The sequence below is a fragment of the Cryptotermes secundus genome, unplaced genomic scaffold (genome assembly GCF_002891405.2).
Source record: "Cryptotermes secundus unplaced genomic scaffold, Csec_1.0 scaffold33, whole genome shotgun sequence".
In the NCBI taxonomy this organism is placed as follows: Eukaryota; Metazoa; Arthropoda; class Insecta; order Blattodea; family Kalotermitidae; genus Cryptotermes; species Cryptotermes secundus.
This window is the reverse complement of record NW_019727088.1, coordinates 40,004-46,134: the sequence shown is the minus strand read 5'-3', so window position 1 is coordinate 46,134 and position 6,131 is coordinate 40,004. Positions and strand designations below refer to the sequence as shown.

Below are 6,131 nucleotides of genomic sequence, written 5' to 3'. Positions count from 1 at the left end.
ATTATTATTATTATTATTATTATTGTTATTTTATTATTACTTTGTTTCTTTGTTTACTTCTCTGTATTAATGGGTTTTCCTCCAATGCTTGATTGTAAGTTATCTTTGATTTTATGTTTGTCCATAGTGTAATTGCCTGTATCTACACTGTGCTCTGTCTGTAATTGACCTTGTAGCTGTTGACTCGGCACATAAATAATAAAGAATTGAATTATTATTATTATTGTTATTGCTTCATTGATTTCGTCTGAGTCGGTTTGACCGTAGTGGCAGTTGGAAACTTCTGCTTATTCTCACGGAACAAGTCAGTTTTGACGGAATTCGGCGCCCCACCATTACACGCGCGGTTTAGAAGTCGCCTGATTTGAGGTTCTGACGGCAGTGAATATGATTCAAGGCACCGTGTAGTCTGGTTTCGGAGGAACATGCTGTCTTCATCTCAAGCTTTCTTTAAGCGACGGTCGTGAATGCGTTTACTTCGTCGTTTGAGTTTAATCAACTCGAAGTTTCTTCCGCAAGCGTTTGTGTTGGTTCTCAATGTAAATATCTATTATTGCACCAGGTCTGCTAATATCTATGGCCTAATAAATGAATGATCTTTGGGGAAGATATGGCGTGTTGTGTTTCTACTTGGAGGTCAGAGAAAGATTTTAAAATATTATTACAATGTAAGATTTGAGGCTTTCACGGCGGTGACTATGAAGAAAGCAGTCTTCTGGGATTTGGCACCATGTATATGTGGTGTTAACCGACGTTTCGGGGGAACGTCGGTTAACACCACATATACACGGTGCCAAATCCCAGAAGACTGCTTTCTTCATTACTACAATGATTCATCAGTGTTACAAACTGAAAATCTTGAAAATTTCACGGATGTGTATTTAATTTCTTAAACCACTTGCATCACAGTAAATTTATTTTTAGTTAATCTACAGAAAATATTGTGTTTTGAACAGAATTGGCCTTTCAGCGTGACGTCACACGAAACTGATTAATTCATTTTTATATATAAACCAGATATTCAGTATTTTCCATCCTGGAATAGGCTCCGTGAAAATAAGACATTTTTATAAAATAAGTATGCGAAAGGAAGGCTATCCTCTCGAATCCATATTTTGTATATTAAATTTGGCATCTTTGTGTGATCTAAAATTTAAATGACATTTAAAGGACAAAGAAGAAAGACGTAAATGCATAAATGTAGCATTATATACAGGGTTTAAAATGCGATATTTATGCTTACCATAATTCTGATATTAACCCTCCAAAACACAGTGGTTACTATACGTACCACATGTTTTAACATGCCTAAACTATACAGTTTGCCCACAGAAAATATTTCTCTGTTTCTTGTGGTTTTCAGAATAAGCAGCATTAATCGGTTGCTGGACTTTGTAGCGGAGAAGTAACGTTTCCTTTGAGGTATGAACTTAATGTTTATATATTATTTAGGAGAATGGAAATGCGTCTAACCAATGGGCGCCCGCGGAATGAGGTTGAGCGTTTATAAAGATTAGCTGCAGATGATGGAAGGATTAAAGTCAACAACAGAAGCTAGCTTTGGCCTGTTGTCAACAAGTGTATAATTTATGAGGCTGAGGGATTTGAAATTTCTTGCTGTACCACAGCAGTCTCCTCTTTTTCTACAGGTTAATCTCAAGAAAGGAACGAAGAGCGCATATTGGAGAGGTTGCTCCTATATGAGACAAGTTTCTAAGAATGAAAACCGCTCTGTAGATTTACGCACACTTGCTCCTAGTCGCGAACAAAATTATTTGCGCCTGAAAATAGGTCTCTACGCAATTTTTCTTGCGAAAAGAATTTTTCTTTGCTCTGGAGCATTGTTTCTTCAATTTCTTAAACAAATGTTGTTCCCTTTCCCGCAAATCAAAAATTTTAATCTGAATTTCTTCTGACAAGCTATATACTGTGTCCTTGTTGTGAGGGATGCACGAGTATGTACTGAATTCTGGTATACAGAAAATCATTTATTTATTTATTCAAGATAAGAATTAATAAAAATCTTTCTTTTCATTCTGCGGACATTTTATCAATGCATACGTAATTAAATATATTATTTATTTATCTCTTTGTTTATTAGCCAGTTTCATAAAACGGGAAAATTTTACATGGGTGGTGTTTGAGACACGGTGCTCAGGAAAATGTTTAGACATTCGAGAGGAAGTAATTAGAAGGTGGGGAAGTCTGCATAATTAGGAGGTTAATACTTTGTACTCTTTATTAAGAGGGAGATCAAATCAAGTGTATGAAGTGAACGAATCATGTAGCACGTATGGAAGAAATGTGCATAATATTTCAATCGAAAACCCCAAGTGTACATGAGAGTGTGATATTAAAATGAGTGTTAAAGAAACCCGATGTTAGGGTGTGCAAGGGCACAGGATAGGATCCAGTTGAGGACTCTTGTGAGCAAGTTAATTAAAAAGGAGGGGGAAAATCTGTGAAATCTACGCTCTGTGGAGAGAGTGAAACGATAAAAGGAATAATTACAGGATCAATGACCGGATTTCTGTTTCGTGTAGAGGAAAGGTCGCGGGATCGATTTTTTTTGAGGTCATTGATTTTTTTTTTTCAATTGACCTAATCCTTCCAGCCACACTATTGCCTTGGGGTCGACTCAGCCTCTAACAGAAATGAGTATCATGAATCTTCTTGGGGGTAAAGAGCGGCCGGAGCGTAAGGCTGGCAACCTCATTGCCATCTATGAACCGATTGTCTAGATAATGTGGGACCCTCAACGTCTCACAATTCTATAGCCTTCCATGGCCTGTTACAGGGATAGCTTTACATTTTTTTTTTTTACAAATGTGTCTGGGTACGCGGTAGCGCAATTGGTTCAGGCATTTTGCTATAAGCCGGAAGGGCGCGGTTTCGATTCCCGATGAGGTCACTGTATTTTTCAATTGACTAATCCGTCCAGCCGCACTATGGCCCCGGGACCAACTCAGCTTCTAACAGAAATGAGTAAGGGGAATCTCCGTGAGAGGTGAAGGACGGCCGGGAACCTCACCGTCAATTGTGAACCATTTCCTAGAAAATATGGGAGCCTCGACGTCTCACATGCCTATGGGTCCCCACGACCTGTTAGAGATAAATGTGTCCAGTCCGGAGTCTTCATCATACCATCTTCTCAAGTAGCAGGTTGTTCTGCTTCCTCACTTAACAACAAACATGAAGAGCCCAGAAACCATAGAAACCAAGCGGTGTAACCGGCTCCTGATTTGTTCTGAGAAGACAGGCAGAGAAGAGAATCCCAGCCGAAGTTCAAAGTATCTGTTGCAGACAGAATGTAGCTACACCGAAATAAATTCCGGAATATTCCAGAATAAACTGACAAATAATATCACTATTCGTAAGAAAATTAAGAAGATACCATTCTTAGACCACCCTTTGTGTGGAATGCATTGCTCTAACCGGCCGTGAAGTGATTAGAGCATAGTTAGCCTCAGAGTTTATGCAAAGATTGCACACCCGTTAGGTGTGCAATGGGATGTAGGTACATCACATAACATAAAAGCATTTCCTGAAATATCAGACGAGAGCTGCAATGACTGAATCAGATCAGTTCTCCTGATGCAAGATGTAAAGCGGTCTTCGAAGATAAGTGTTACGGTTGGATTTAGCCGATCTAACGCCGTTTTTGTGAATATTTAATAACGACTCTTCTTTCAAATTCACTGAACGAAAGAACACAAACTAGCCGGCACAGTTGATATACTATCGTTAAATAATATATTACCCTCCAGTAAACCGAATGGCCTTACGGGGTATCGGAGTCCAGCCTTTCCTTGGCAGACCGTCAGCGCACGAATCTCGACAAAAATAAACTTTCACGTTAAATATTCAAAGCATTGAAATATCTCTTGATCCAAAATTGTGCAAAACTATTAAAATCTCTTTATTATTTAGTTAATAATACATATTAATGCAGATTGTAGTGTTAATTTGCTTGTGAAGCTGATTATGAATGATGACTTCAAGAAGATTCAGAAGTGATTTGTCGTGACCCACTTCAGTAATCTATCAAGACATTAACAGGGATGAGGTGCTGGAAATCAGAACCGATATGAGTACATGGCCTCGACACAAAGTGGAATTTCTGTGAAGTTTATCGCGAGTTTCAAGACCATTTTCATAAATTATCTTCACTACTGCTACTAACACTTTTTCGTAGGAGAAATATGTGGACAGTTGTTATGAAAATATAAGTAATTTTTGCTCTATATTAGAAAGAAATTACACTGAATAGAAACAAAATGGCAACTCTTAGGTTATGAGGAACAGTGATGAGTTTTGGGGAGTGATAAAATATAAATTATAATGAAATTATATTGAGGCGAACCTTACCTGCTGTTACTTATTGTTGTGGGTCTCCTGAACCTTGCTGTAGCCTGCGACTGTTGACAGCTTGAAGTACAGTTTGATTCGCCTGCCTCTTGTTTTCTGGTCGCTTCAAAACATTTTCAGCAACAAGAGTAATAAAGCCTGAGGACTTTATATGAGAAGACAGTATGCCTCATGACAGTTCATTACTTCGGATTTGGTAGGCCGTTTGTCTGATTGGTCTGTGTGTATTGTTGATTCTACTGCCATTGTTTGTAATAACAGGGAGCCTACAACAGTGCAGTTTCAAGCCGTCCCAGGTGGCGGTCACTCTGTAAACACTGACAGTCTGTAACACTCCGCAAAGTCATGCAGTGGTTTAATCATTTTGCCGTACACGTGTAAATCCAACATTTAATCTACAATTTTATGCCCTAAGAGCAAACTTAAGTTTCTTATATACTAGTAAGCCAAAGTACTGTAGCTGTGTTAAAATATACAAAGTCGAATTAAGGGTTGAGGGGGGTTAAAAGTCTCCACCGTCGTGACCCGTCGTTTCGAATTTCGTTCGTCATTTGTTCATTTCGAGTTAGAATTTTGCACATTAATTTACATCTTCAGAACTAGGACAGGAAGTAACTATGGAAACAGATAGTATAGTGCCTAGGGAACAGAAATTGTCCAACACATTTGAAACCGATTTACAGGGGTTTTCTCCTAAACGGAGCGCGAAACATGGCTGGAGTAGAGAAGCGAGTCAGAAGGATGTCGCCCGGAAGATCGTGGCAGTTTAACGTGACGCTTTACAAGGAGAGACAGCCTACTGGTGCTTCGTTGCGACGGGAAACAAGTAGTAAAATCAGAGAGAGAGATGGAGAGACGCGTCGCGTCACCTGTGGTTCGTGCGTCGACAGCAGACTGACGCGCGCCCGCAAGGTATGCAGCAGGTTGTGCACAGACCGTGCCACGCGCTTGCGCTCTGGGACACAACGACAGAGAGGCTGCGGCTTGTTAAGTGGGGAGATTAAAACAGACGGGGATCGAACCAACTGGTCTTTTGTTTAATAGCAAGTGAGATGGGAACACTGGAGGAAAGAAGGCAGAAAGAAAAAAAGAGAGAAAGTGGTCTCTTTATTCACTTATCTGGTACCTCTTTAATAATGTTAGAGTCATTCATTGTAAGAAGTAAAAGTAGGTTGGTCATTTAGCTCGTATTAAATAATCCAGACGATTGATAAGCAAACTCTGTTGAAGATGTATAAAGGTCGGCCTGTTGTAAAGTCAGAATGAATGAATCACTTAGTGGCTCAGACGGTCAGAACTTCCGCGAGGAGAAATAACGCGGAGGGACAACGGCAAATTCAAAAGAAGACGAACCGCGGATCTGAGCTCGATTGCTGGCCGTCCGGGGTGACACGTCAGCACCAGAGTAGCAAGCAATCACTGCTAAGTCCTCAGACTGGTTCATGCTATAAGGTAATGGTGGTTATAAATATTTGATAAGGATTACTGTCTGTGCTTACAGGACAGTATCAACAGACTGCACGGGTAAACATTGACACATCGCGATGGATTCACGTCCTCCTTTTTAAAGGCTCTTATTTTCTTTTTGTTAGTTCTAAGTTAGCTCTCTGCCCTTCAATGGATACTTGTGTGAATTCATAGCCACGTCATGCTTCAGCGTCACTGCTTTACAATAAAGGCAGCAGCAGCAGCAGTTCGGCGTGGGCTTCTGCACTTTCACAGGAGCCCTGTTGCCACATCAGAATGAACGAATATTTTGCGTT

General features: G+C 39.9%; 1 protein-coding gene across 1 annotated transcript in view; it reads right to left on the bottom strand.

Moving 5' to 3' along the window:
* The window catches only part of LOC111864273 (probable muscarinic acetylcholine receptor gar-1), a 221,882-nt gene extending 216,639 nt beyond the window's left edge, over window positions 1–5,243 (bottom strand). The window contains exon 1 of the mRNA XM_023851404.2: window positions 4,369–5,243. The gene's annotated coding sequence lies outside the window, so the exon portion shown is untranslated. The remainder of the gene's footprint in view (window positions 1–4,368) is intronic.
* Between the last annotated feature and the right edge of the window lie 888 nt (window positions 5,244–6,131).